The sequence below is a fragment of the Lathyrus oleraceus genome, chromosome 1 (genome assembly GCF_024323335.1).
Source record: "Lathyrus oleraceus cultivar Zhongwan6 chromosome 1, CAAS_Psat_ZW6_1.0, whole genome shotgun sequence".
NCBI lineage: Eukaryota > Viridiplantae > Streptophyta > Magnoliopsida > Fabales > Fabaceae > Lathyrus > Lathyrus oleraceus.
Genome location: NC_066579.1, coordinates 32,135,650 through 32,149,799, shown reverse-complemented (window position 1 = coordinate 32,149,799; position 14,150 = coordinate 32,135,650). Strand labels below are relative to the sequence as shown.

Genomic DNA, 14,150 nt, shown 5'->3' with positions numbered 1-14,150 from the left:
CTTAAAAGATATTGAGAAATAAAATTATCAAATTCTCTTATTTTGAGTTTAGAAACTATTTAATATTCATGACAATTTAATAAATGACTAAAAAATGTTTTACTACTAAAAGAGATGTTATTAAAACATATTAAAGTTGACATTTCAATGGCGTTTTTTACACAGACATTTAATAGGTTATGTCGTATAACACTTGTATATTTATATGATGTTTAATTCTGAACAATAATGTATCCCATCATTATATGGTATGAATAAAAATTTAAATCTATCCCAAAAATAGTTTAATTTTTGAGAAATTATATAATTAAAATAATATTTGGAAATTTTGTGTAGTATTATTCATTGGGTCGATTTAAAAAAAGCATATAAAATAAATAAAAAGATTTAAATTAAAAGATTGAATTTTCAACAATCAAAATAATATCTTATTTCATAATTCAATTCCCAAAGTCCTTATAAATAGGCTCTTGCAAGATGTTTACTTCAACATTTAAAAATAAAATGGCATCCTACAAGACTCTCTTTTTAACCATTTTGATTATTTGCATTGCTTCAGGCATGGTTGCCGGTAATTATCTATTTATAAAACTCAATTTGCATTGCTTCATATTCATTGTTATGTTTTTAATTAAATTATCTATTTATAAAAAATAATCTTATCAACATAATTTTATATATTATTGCTAATGGAATGAAATGATAGTTTCAGGAGCAGGCGGAAAATTATGCTTCATATCGAATTTTTGTCCAACTGCACCAGAACAGTGTGACCATTTTTGTAAAGGATCATTGGGCAAACCAGGTGGCTCGTGTTTAGGGGGTGAATGTTGTTGCAATTTGTAAAGTTTGAATACAAAATAAACAATTTCTTTGCTTGTTTCTTTCTTTGTTTGAATACATTCATCTACCAACACTCCATCTGAAATTTACATAAAAAAAAATTTGAAGTATCAATCATGTAATTTCATTTTAAATATTTATTTTTATAATTTCTATTGATTAATTGGTATACAAATTTAATAATTCTCAACACTAAACTTATATTTAATTATTGTATTTACAAATTATTTAATTAATAGTTGTTATGGATTTTATAATTATAGTTATAAAAATAATGAAAAACATCACTAACTTATAAAAATAATCTACCATAAACTTCACATGACAAAATATTCATATTCCTTTAAAGAAAAAGGTGCGATATTTTGTTTTTATTGAGACTGTGGAAATATAATATAAACTATTTTTTAATGTATGACATTTATTATTCTTTAAAAAAATATATCAAATAAATACTTGTCTAATAACAGTAGATTTTAGCATTAGTTAATAATCAAAAATACAAATGACATCCATTATTTTTGTAAAAATAATAATTAAAATCTAATTTTGGGGTTTAAATTATCATAAAATCTCATCAAGTTATTTGGTCAATTGGTTTGAATTATAATAAAATATATTCAAATTATTTGATCAAATATAGTGAAAATAATATATTTTTAATAATTATATAATTATTTCATTAATAAAATAGACGGATGTTCTCAACCTCATGCTATTAAACACAATGGAACAACAAAATATATTTTAGGGAACACAATTAATTTATAGATGGAATTATTAAAGTTTAATGAAAAAATTTAAAAATAAATTTGTTAAAGAATAACTTAATATTTATTACCTGGAAAATACTCTACTTTACATATTTAATAGATTATTAAATGATTTTTTTAACTTTCGAGTAGTTTTTATTGGTTTTTTTTTTATGGATGCGTAAGAATTAGAGAAAAATCCATATATTGGCCAATATTTTTATTAAAATACTACCTAAAATCCATCCGTAAATATTTTTATTTTATTCTATAATATTGATTATGAAAGATATTTTATTAAATAAAAATATCATCGAGATTATATGATATGCACTTGAAGAAGAATTATGGGTTCTACATAAAGTAATTTTAAAATTAAGATTCATTTTAAAAAGAAAACCAGAAAGAGAGTTATAATATTTTAAAATCAAGAGTTGAGAAAATATTTCACATTATTAATCGTGACTAATAAAAGAGATCTTAATTGAACGTATAAAAGTTGGAATTTAATAGGATATGTCGTATAAAATTTGTATGTTTATATGTACGAAAATAATTTATTTGAACCCAGTATTTTAAAAATTGGATCGAACCGGTCGGTTCAATCGGTTTGTCCGGGAATCGGAGATGAATCCGGTTGGGTCAACCTTTCAAATCCGCTACTGGATCAAAACCGGAGTAAAATCGAAAAAACTAGATTGAACCGGCCGATTTGTAAAACCGGAAAAACTAGATTAAACCGTCTAAAATCATTTGAACCAAAGAACCGGAGTCGGTTTCGTTATACCGTCTGGTTCAGAAAAATACATCAAATTGACCATTTTGTAAAAAAAAAATGTCAATATTAAAACTTAACATGCATTCACCAACCACAAAAAATAATTATATTTTCTTACACCCATACAAACTTCCAAGTTTCGTCACATCGTTATAGTTTTTCTTTCAACTACACTGTATCATCATCACGTCGTCTCTTTCAAACATAATCACGATGTCCAGCTCAATGTTAATTGTCGTTTAATTCAATATTGTTTGTTGTTGTCAACTATAACTTATTTGTCTTAGTTCAACTCGATTTTTTTTGTTTAATTAAGTATATTGTATTCTTTATATTTTGTATTCTATTTTATTTAATTTATGTATTCTTAGTTATTTGAACTTTATTTTACTTAGTATCTTATATTATTTTAATTTTGGTTTGAATTAGCTTAACTTATTTTATTATAATTTTTTAATTTGTTCAAATTATTATTAAATGAAGATGAAATGAATTGTGCAACTATGTTGTGTTATTATATGTGCTATTGGTTTTGTTGTATTAAGTTTGTAATTGATTTTTGAAATATTTATTTTATTATGTTGTGAACATGTGAATATGTCTGACATATCTATGAATATTAGTTTATTTAATAAACGGTTCAACCGTAACATTAACCGATTGAATCAATTGAACCTTAAACCAGAAATTTCACCGGTTCGATCTTCGGTTCAATTTTTAAAACATTGATGAACCTATAAAAATTGGCATTTATAGGATATGTCACATAAAATTTATATATTCATATATATGAAACTAATTTATTTGACCAACAAATTATTTGATAAAATATAATGTACATAATCTATTTCAAATTAATATTTATTAACTTATTCTATAAGTTAGTCTGATGTTCTTATCCTCTTAATATTAAACACAATAACATTGAAATAAAAGTGAAGATTTCTAATTTGAAATATATCGGCATGAAGTTAAAATTTCCAAAATGGCACAACAAAAACTAATCGAGGTAATACAATTCATTGATAGAACAAAACGTTAGGTTTTGTAAAAATAATTTTCATAAATAAATTAATATTTATTAGTAGACAATACACTACTTGTAACAATCATGGGCTTTATGAGAGATTAAAAACAAAAGCGATTGGATTTTAAACCAATGGTTTAGGCCAAGATATTACATTCTGGAAAAATAGTAGAAAAATAAATTTTAATAAATTTTATTTAATATTTATTAATAAGGATATCAAATTATTGTTTTTTAAGTTTGGAATATATTTTTCTCTTATTTTATCAATATTCATATAATACAGAAAAACTTAAGTGTTGCCCAATATTTTTTATCAAAATAATACTTAAAAGTAATATTGTTGTTTAAGTTACAGAAAATAAAGAAATATTGTTATTCCGAGTTAATATATATATATATATATATATATATATATATATATATTATATTTTATTTTATATTTAATTAGAAGATCCCTTTCGTTCTGATAATATCTTACACATTAATATTTAAATTTTTTTTGACTATTTTCAATTTGAAATGTGTTTCCATCTATTTTAAATTTTCCATAATGATATATAAAAAAATAATTAGCAAATACAACTCCTTTATAGATTGAATCATTAAAATTTTATAAAATAAGTTAAAATTTGTGGTTAAAAAATTTCAAAATAAAAAATTGTTAAATTTTCCAACAGTATTTTGTTAGATTTTTGGACAACTGAAAGAGTTTTGTTTCTAAATTTCACTATTGGATATGAAAGACGTTGTAATCACATAATATAGAAAAAAAAAATTTATAACTATTCAAAAAAAATTACATTTTATTTTGTACCATTGGATGGGAAGACATTGTAGCCAAAAAGATGTAATAAAGATATTATATAGACTAAATTCTCAGCATTTGTAGATTAATTATGGGATCTACATAAAGCAATTCCGAAAATAAAATTTCACTCTTAAAAGATATTGAGAAATAAAATTATCAAATTCTTTTATTTTGAGTTTAGAAACTATTTAATATTCATGACAATTTAATAAATGACTAAAAAATGTTTTACTATTAAAAGAGATGTTATTAAAACATATTAAAGTTGACATTTCAATGGCTTTTTTTTACACAGACATTTAATAGGTTATGTCGTATAACACTTGTATATTTATATGATGTTTAATTCTGAACAATAATGTATCCCATCATTATATGGTATGAATAAAAACTTAAATCTATCCCAAAAATAGTTTAATTTTTGAGAAATTATATAATTAAAATTATATTTGGAAATTTTGTGTAGTATTATTCATTGGGTCGATTTAAAAAAAGCATATAAAATAAATAAAAAGATTTAAATTAAAAGATTGAATTTTCAACAATCAAAATAATATCTTATTTCATAATTCAATTCCCAAAGTCCTTATAAATAGGCTCTTGCAAGATGTTTACTTCAACATTTAAAAATAAAATGGCATCCTACAAGACTCTCTTTTTAACCATTTTGATTATTTGCATTGCTTCAGGCATGGTTGCCGGTAATTATCTATTTATAAAACTCAATTTGCATTGCTTCATATTCATTGTTATGTTTTTAATTAAATTATCTATTTATAAAAAATAATCTTATCAACATAATTTATATATTATTGCTAATGGAATGAAATGATAGTTTCAGGAGCAGGCGGAAAATTATGCTTCATATCGAATTTTTGTCCAACTGCACCAGAACAGTGTGACCATTTTTGTAAAGGATCATTGGGCAAACCAGGTGGCTCGTGTTTAGGGGGTGAATGTTGTTGCAATTTGTAAAGTTTGAATACAAAATAAACAATTTCTTTGCTTGTTTCTTTCTTTGTTTGAATACATTCATCTACCAACACTCCATCTGAAATTTACATAAAAAAAAATTTGAAGTATCAATCATGTAATTTCATTTTAAATATTTATTTTTATAATTTCTATTGATTAATTGGTATACAAATTTAATAATTCTCAACACTAAACTTATATTTAATTATTGTATTTACAAATTATTTAATTAATAGTTGTTATGGATTTTATAATTATAGTTATAAAAATAATGAAAAACATCACTAACTTATAAAAATAATCTACCATAAACTTCACATGACAAAATATTCATATTCCTTTAAAGAAAAAGGTGCGATATTTTGTTTTTATTGAGACTGTGGAAATATAATATAAACTATTTTTTAATGTATGACATTTATTATTCTTTAAAAAAATATATCAAATAAATACTTGTCTAATAACAGTAGATTTTAGCATTAGTTAATAATCAAAAATACAAATGACATCCATTATTTTTGTAAAAATAATAATTAAAATCTAATTTTGGGGTTTAAATTATCATAAAATCTCATCAAGTTATTTGGTCAATTGGTTTGAATTATAATAAAATATATTCAAATTATTTGATCAAATATAGTGAAAATAATATATTTTTAATAATTATATAATTATTTCATTAATAAAATAGACGGATGTTCTCAACCTCATGCTATTAAACACAATGGAACAACAAAATATATTTTAGGGAACACAATTAATTTATAGATGGAATTATTAAAGTTTAATGAAAATAATTTAAAAATAAATTTGTTAAAGAATAACTTAATATTTATTACCTGGAAAATACTCTACTTTACATATTTAATAGATTATTAAATGATTTTTTTAACTTTCAAGTAGTTTTTATTGGTTTTTTTTTTATGGATGCGTAAGAATTAGAGAAAAATCCATATATTGGCCAATATTTTTATTAAAATACTACCTAAAATCCATCCGTAAATATTTTTATTTTATTCTATAATATTGATTATGAAAGATATTTTATTAAATAAAAATATCATCGAGATTATATGATATGCACTTGAAGAAGAATTATGGGTTCTACATAAAGTAATTTTAAAATTAAGATTCATTTTAAAAAGAAAACCAGAAAGAGAGTTATAATATTTTAAAATCAAGAGTTGAGAAAATATTTCACATTATTAATCGTGACTAATAAAAGAGATCTTAATTGAACGTATAAAAGTTGGAATTTAATAGGATATGTCGTATAAAATTTGTATTTTTATATGTACGAAAATAATTTATTTGAACCCAGTATTTTAAAAATTGGATCGAACCGGTCGGTTCAATCGGTTTGTCCGGGAATCGGAGATGAATCCGGTTGGGTCAACCTTTCAAATCCGCTACTGGATCAAAACCGGAGTAAAATCGAAAAAACTAGATTGAACCGGCCAATTCAATCGGTTGGTCTGGTAATCGGAGATGAATTTGGTTGGGTCAACCTTTCAAAATCACTAGTGGGTCAAAACCGGAGTAAAATCGGAAAAACTAGATTAAACCGTCCAAAATCATTCGAACCAAAGAACCGGAGTCGGTTTTGTTATACCGTCTGGTTCAGAAAAAGACATCAAATTGACCATTTTGTAAAAAAAAAATGTCAATATTAAAACTTAACATTCATTCACCAACCACAAAAAATAATTATATTTTCTTACACCCATACAAACTTCTAAGTTTCGTCACATCGTTATAGTTTTTCTTTCAACTACACTGCATCATCATCACGTCGTCTCTTTCAAACATAATCACGATGTCCAGCTCAATGTTAATTGTCGTTTAATTCAATATTGTTTGTTGTTGTCAACTAAAACTTATTTGTCTTAGTTCAACTCGATTTTTTTTGTTTAATTAAGTATATTGTATTCTTTATATTTTGTATTCTATTTTATTTTATTTATGTATTCTTAGTTATTTGAACTTTATTTTACTTAGTATCTTATATTATTTTAATTTTGGCTTGAATTAGCTTAACTTATTTTATTATAATTTTTTAATTTGTTCAAATTATTATTAAATGAAGATGAAATGAATTGTGCAACTATGTTGTGTTATTATATGTGCTATTGGTTTTGTTGTATTAAGTTTGTAATTGATTTTTGAAATATTTATTTTATTATGTTGTGAACATGTGATTATGTCTGACATATCTATGAATATTAGTTTATTTAATAAACGGTTCAACCGTAACATTAACCGATTGAATCAATTGAACCTTAAACCAGAAATTTCACCGGTTCGATCTTCGGTTCAATTTTTAAAACATTGATGAACCTATAAAAATTGGCATTTATAGGATATGTCACATAAAATTTATATATTCATATATATGAAACTAATTTATTTGACCAACAAATTATTTGATAAAATATAATGTACATAATCTATTTCAAATTAATATTTATTAACTTATTCTATAAGTTAGTCTGATGTTCTTATCCTCTTAATATTAAACACAATAACATTGAAATAAAAGTGAAGATTTCTAATTTGAAATATATCGGCATGAAGTTAAAATTTCCAAAATGGCACAACAAAAACTAATCGAGGAAATACAATTCATTGATAGAACAAAACGTTAGGTTTTGTAAAAATAATTTTCATAAATAAATTAATATTTATTAGTAGACAATACACTACTTGTAACAATCATGGGCTTTATGAGAGATTAAAAACAAAAGCGATTGGATTTTAAACCAATGGTTTAGGCCAAGATATTACATTCTGGAAAAATAGTAGAAAAATAAATTTTAATAAATTTTATTTAATATTTATTAATAAGGATATCAAATTATTGTTTTTTAAGTTTGGAATATATTTTTCTCTTATTTTATCAATATTCATATAATACAGAAAAACTTAAGTGTTGCCCAATATTTTTTATCAAAATAATACTTAAAAGTAATATTGTTGTTTAAGTTACAGAAAATACAGAAAATATTGTTATTCCGATATATATATATATATATATATATATATATATATATATATATATATATATATATATATATATATATATATATATATATATTTTATATTTAATTAGAAGATCCCTTTCGTTCTGATAATATCTTACACATTAATATTTTAAAAAATTGACTATTTTCAATTTGAAATGTGTTTCCATCTATTTTAAATTTTCCATAATAATATATAAAAAAATAATTAGCAAATACAACTCCTTTATAGATTGAATCATTACAATTTTATAAAATAAGTTAAAATTATGGTTAAAAAATTTCAAAATAAAAAATTGTTAAATATTCCAACAGTATTTTGTTAGATTTGGGTTCAAGCTTAGTTGAAATTTTTCGTTTCACATAAACTTCGCAACCCCAAATCTTCATGTAAGACATATATGGTTTCTTACCACTCCATGTCTCAGATGGTGTCTTCTCAACCTTTTTGGATGGAACACGGTTAAGTGTGTAAGCTATTGTCAATAGTGCATGTCCCCAAAAGGAGTTTGGAAGATCGGCGTGACTCATCATGGATCGGACCATGTCTAACAGGGTTCGATTTCTTCTATCAGATATACCATTCCATTGGGGTGTTCCAAGAGGAGTAAGTTGGGATAGGATCCCACACTCTTTCAGATGGTCATCAAACTCTAGGCTTAAATACTCACCACCTTGATCTGATCGAAGAGTTTTAATATTCTTACCTAGTTGGTTTTGTACTTCATTCTTGAATTCCTTGAACTTTTCTAAGGACTCTGATTTGTGTTTCATTAAATACACATAACCATATCTACTGAAATCATCAGTAAATGTGATGAAGTACTGAAAACCTCCTCTGGCTGGTATGTTCAGTGGTCCACATACATCAGTATGTATGAGGGCCAAAAGATCATTTGCTCTTTCACCTTTTCCTGTGAATGGAGACTTTGTCATCTTTCCAATTAAACAAGATCTGCATGTCTCATATGATTCATAATCAAAAGAGTCCAAGAGTCCATCTTTATGGAGTTTGGAAATGCGTTTCTCATTTATGTGGCCTAATCGACAATGCCAAAGGTAAGTTGGATTTAACTCATTAGGTTTCATCCTTGTAGTATTAATGTTATAAATAGGCATTTCAAGATCAAGGACATATAGTCCATTGTTCATTTGTGCACTAGCATAGAATATATCATTCAAATAAATTGAGCAATAATTGTTCTTTATTATAAATGAAAAACCAAACTTGTCCAAACAAGAAACGGAAATGATATTCCTGCTAATTGCAGGTACATAATAATAGTTCTCTAACTGAATTATTAAACCACTAGGTAAAGTCAATACATAAGTTCCTACGGCTAAAGCATCAACCTTTGCTCCATTGCCAACTCGTAGGTCAACTTCACCTTTTGCCAAATCTCTACTCCTTTTTAGCCCCTGCACATTGGTACAAATGTGAGAACTGCATCCAGTATCTAATACCCATGATGCAAAAGTAGATAAATTCATTTCAATAACAAAAATACCTGAAGTTGAAGTCTCTACTCCATTCTTCTTATCTTCCAGGTACTTTGGGCAGTTTCTCTTCCAGTGTCCAGTCTTACCGTAATGGAAGCAAGTGCCTTCCTTTGCTATGCCTCCACTAGACTTCAAAGCAGCAACAGTGGGTTTGGGTTTGGCAACTTCCTTGCCTTTCCCTTTATCAGCCTACTTGGTGGGTCTTTTGTTCTGTCTCTTTCCGTTTCCGATCATCAGAATGGACTTCCCTTTTGACTTCAGATTCTGCTCAGCAGTTCTTAACATGGCTAGCAGTTCAGGAAGAGATTTGTCCATATCATTCATATTGAAATTTAGGACAAATTGACTGAATCTATCTGACAACAATTGCAAGATCAAATCAGTCGCAAGTTCCTTTCCGAGGGGAAACCCCAACCTCTCAAGGTTTTCCACATACCCAATCATCTTGAGCACATGGGGACCTACAGGGGCTCCCTCCGCTAACTTGCCTTGAAAAAGGACTTTTGAAACTTCAAACCTTTCATGCCTTGCTTGCTCTTGATAGAGCATCTTCAGGTGTTCGATCATATCGAACGCTGCCATGTTCTCATGTTGCTTTTGCAACTCTGAGTTCATGGTAGCTAGCATGAGACAAGCAGTTTCATTGGCATCATCGACATGCTTCTTATAAGCATCTCTTTCTGCCTTAGGTGCAAAACTAGGAGGTTCCTCTTCAGGAACATGTTTCTCCAAGACATACAGCTTTCTATCATGTTTGAGGACAATCCTCGGATTTCGGTGCCAATCCAGAAAATTTGTCCCAGACAATTTTTCCTTGTCAAGGATTGATCGCAAAATGTTGTTAGAGGTGTTTGTTGTCATGCTGATCTACATGAAAATAATGAAAATATAAGTATCAATAACATATTTAATTAGGCCTTTACCATTTGATCCCACTATTTTATTAAAAACAAATGACCCTCGCCATTTGATTCGGAAAATCCCGTTCGAAGATTTTCTAGTGGGTCGAGATCCACATTTCACTTTGTTTTAAGTCCGCGTCGGTGGATTACACAAAACTAGGTTATTTAGGTAGGAACTCCTTCCAATTGTATCTAATACAACTCTCGAACATTTTAGTTGGGTGAAAAACTCCTTATTCCAATCCATCACATGGATCATTTCCAACTCTTGCTTCTAAACATATATAATCTTATTATAATTTGTTTAGTTAAGTTTGACCCATTGTTTTAACAATTGGATATTACAATTATCCCATCGCACCTTACTAATATAGAACATGCACCTCGCGTAGGCGAAACCTACATTATCTGATACTAGTCTTGATGAGTGCTAAAACTTGGAAAGCATAAACTTAATATTTAATTAGAGGGAATTTGTAATTATTCTGATCTCACCGACTTATTTATCATATAAATCGTCTCTCACATGCATCAACATACATTCACATGCATCAACATACATAATGAAACAGTTATGGCCCCTAGCGCAATTGTTCTCCCAAGCCAATGAGAGAACCTAAGCTAACATAATAACGATCTAAGTTTCTCCAAGCAAGATCTTCAAGGTTGTCCTCCTTTGATATTGAATTCTTGTCTTTCTTCCTAACATTACATTACATAAAAGAAACTCGTTTTACATACGAGGGAGTGAGATGAGAAAAGAAGTTACATTAAGAGATTAAAAGAGAGGCACGCCACGCAGGTCGTATTTTAAAAACCCAAAATAAAATAAAGGAAAACTAAGGCCATAACCGATCACTACAAGACAATAATAATAAACACATTATTATTATTTATTTTAATTATTTTAATTAATTAAAACCAAATTAAATTTTGGCGACCGATCACACTACGCAGAGTTAGCCGGGGTTCCGCTGACCGATCAGCGGACGGGGGTCAAGGGGGCAGCGCCCCTGGCCGAAAATTTTAATGAACAATTCATTTGAAATTGACATCGTTTTTCGCATCAACATCTGATACTTTAAAGCAAAACTCTTGCGCAGTCACAACCCTAATCGTATAACTCTTTGACAACACAACCCTTGTGTCGTCATTAACCCTAATGCACCAATTTCAGACCGTCAAACACACCTCGATTGTTGATCCAATATGATTGATCAACACGTCATTTTTTCACCATACTAATGTCAAATCAAGAAGCAAACGACCATTGGTCGCCCAAAGGAAAATAACCATTAAGTGTTTGAATGAACGAAATAGAAACAGTATATCATATATACCGTATTTTGCATCAAGATTACTTATATCATATATATAACCTGATCGGTCTCAATTGCATAACCTATGGACGATCAATGTATCGCTGCTTCACCATACTAATGTCGGATTCCGAAGCATAGTCAACATCAATCATCCAAATCGTACACACATGATGCCAAATTTAATTACTCGTTTATTCTTTGATTCATTTTGTCTTTTAATCGTATTAATACAAAAAATACAGAAAATAAACAGCTATCAGATGCATGGTTTCGTAAGTGGCTCTGATACCACTGAAGGAGAAGAGCAATCCAAAATGCAACGGAACTTAAAATTTATCCTTTAGTGATCCTTACGAATGAGCATGATCAGTGATAGAATCATTACCTCTTGTGGCAATTGTAACCTTTGATGCAGATCTACGGAGCGATCACAAATATTGAACGACGACAACGCCTCTACTCAGTCCACACGAACGGATTCCTTCAATCTCAGTGTTAGCTGCTACGAATGAAGGCTTTGAGTGAGAGAGAGAGAGAGAAACGAAATTGCAACTGCACAAATGCTTCTACACAAGGGTTCTATTTATAAAACCACTTGTGTGGGCTGAAAGCTAAAAAGCCCACTCAAGTGTATGTGGCCCATATCTTATAATATGCCAAACAGTATTTTGTTAGATTTTTGGACAACTGAAAGAGTTTTGTTTCTAAATTTCACTGTTGGATATGAAAGACGTTGTAATCACATAATATAGAGAGAAAAAATATAATATTTTATAACTATTCAAAAAAAAAATACATTTTATTTTGTACCATTGGATGGGAAGACATTGTAGCCAAAAGATGTAATAAAGATATTATATAGACTAAATTCTCAGCATTTGTAGATTAATTATGGGATCTACATAAAGCAATTCGGAAAATAAAATTTCACTCTCAAAAGATATTGAGAAATTAAATTATCAAATTCTTTTATTTTGAGTTTAGAAACTATTTAATATTCATGACAATTTAATAAATGACTAAAAAATGTTTTACTACTAAAAGAGATGTTATTAAAACATATTAAAGTTGACATTTCAATGGCTTTTTTTTTACACAGACATTTAATAGGTTATGTCGTATAACACTTGTATATTTATATGATGTTTAATTCTAAACAATAACGTATCCCATCATTATATGGTATGAATAAAAATTTAAATCTATCCCAAAAATAGTTTAATTTTTGAGAAATTATATAATTAAAATAATATTTGGAAATTTTGTGTAGTATTATTCATTGGGTCGATTTAAAAAAAGCATATAAAATAAATAAAAAGATTTAAATTAAAAGATTGAATTTTCAAAAATCAAAATAATATCTTATTTCATAATTCAATTCCCAAAGTCCTTATAAATAGGCTCTTGCAAGATGCTTACTTCAACATTTAAAAATAAAATGGCATCCTACAAGACTCTCTTTTTAACCATTTTGATTATTTGCATTGCTTCAGGCATGGTTGCCGGTAATTATTTATTTATAAAACTCAATTTGCATTGCTTCATATTCATTGTTATGTTTTTAATTAAATTATCTATTTATAAAAAATAATCTTATCAACATAATTTTATATATTATTTCTAATGGAATGAAATGATAGTTTCAGGAGCAGGCGGAAAATTATGCTTCATATCGATTTTTTGTCCAACTGCACCAGAACAGTGTGACCATTTTTGTAAAGGATCATTGGGCAAACCAGGTGGCTCGTGTTTAGAAGGTGAATGTTGTTGCAATTTGGAAAGTTTGAATATAAAATAAACAATTTCTTTGCTTGTTTCTTTCTTTGTTTGAATACATTCATCTACCAACACTCCATCTGAAATTTACATAAAAAGAATTTTGAAGTATCAATCATGTAATTTCATTTTAAATATTTATTTTTATAATTTCTATTGATTAATTGGTATACAAATTTAATAATTCTCAACACTAAACTTATATTTAATTATTGTATTTACAAATTCTTTAATTAATAGTTGTTATGGATTTTATAATTATAGTTATAAAAATAATGAAAAACATCACTAACTTATAAAAATAATCTACCATAAACTTCACATGACAAAATATTTATATTCCTTTAAAGAAAAAGGTGCGATATTTTGTTTTTATTGAGACTGTGGAAATATAATATAAACTATTTTTTAATGTATGACATTTATTATTCTTTAAAAAAATAT

General features: G+C 27.0%; 1 long non-coding RNA gene across 3 annotated transcripts; it reads left to right on the top strand.

The window, feature by feature from the left end:
* The first annotated feature begins 507 nt into the window (after positions 1-507).
* Positions 508-13,870, top strand: LOC127082092 (uncharacterized). Of its 3 annotated transcripts, none has more exons than XR_007788156.1 (2): positions 508-571; positions 13,571-13,870. It is a non-coding gene; the product is annotated as an uncharacterized LOC127082092 (long non-coding RNA). The 3 variants fall into 3 exon arrangements; XR_007788154.1 differs by lacking the exon at positions 508-571 and adding an exon at positions 4,849-4,912; XR_007788152.1 differs by lacking the exon at positions 508-571 and adding an exon at positions 13,372-13,435.
* Positions 13,871-14,150: the final 280 nt, after the last annotated feature.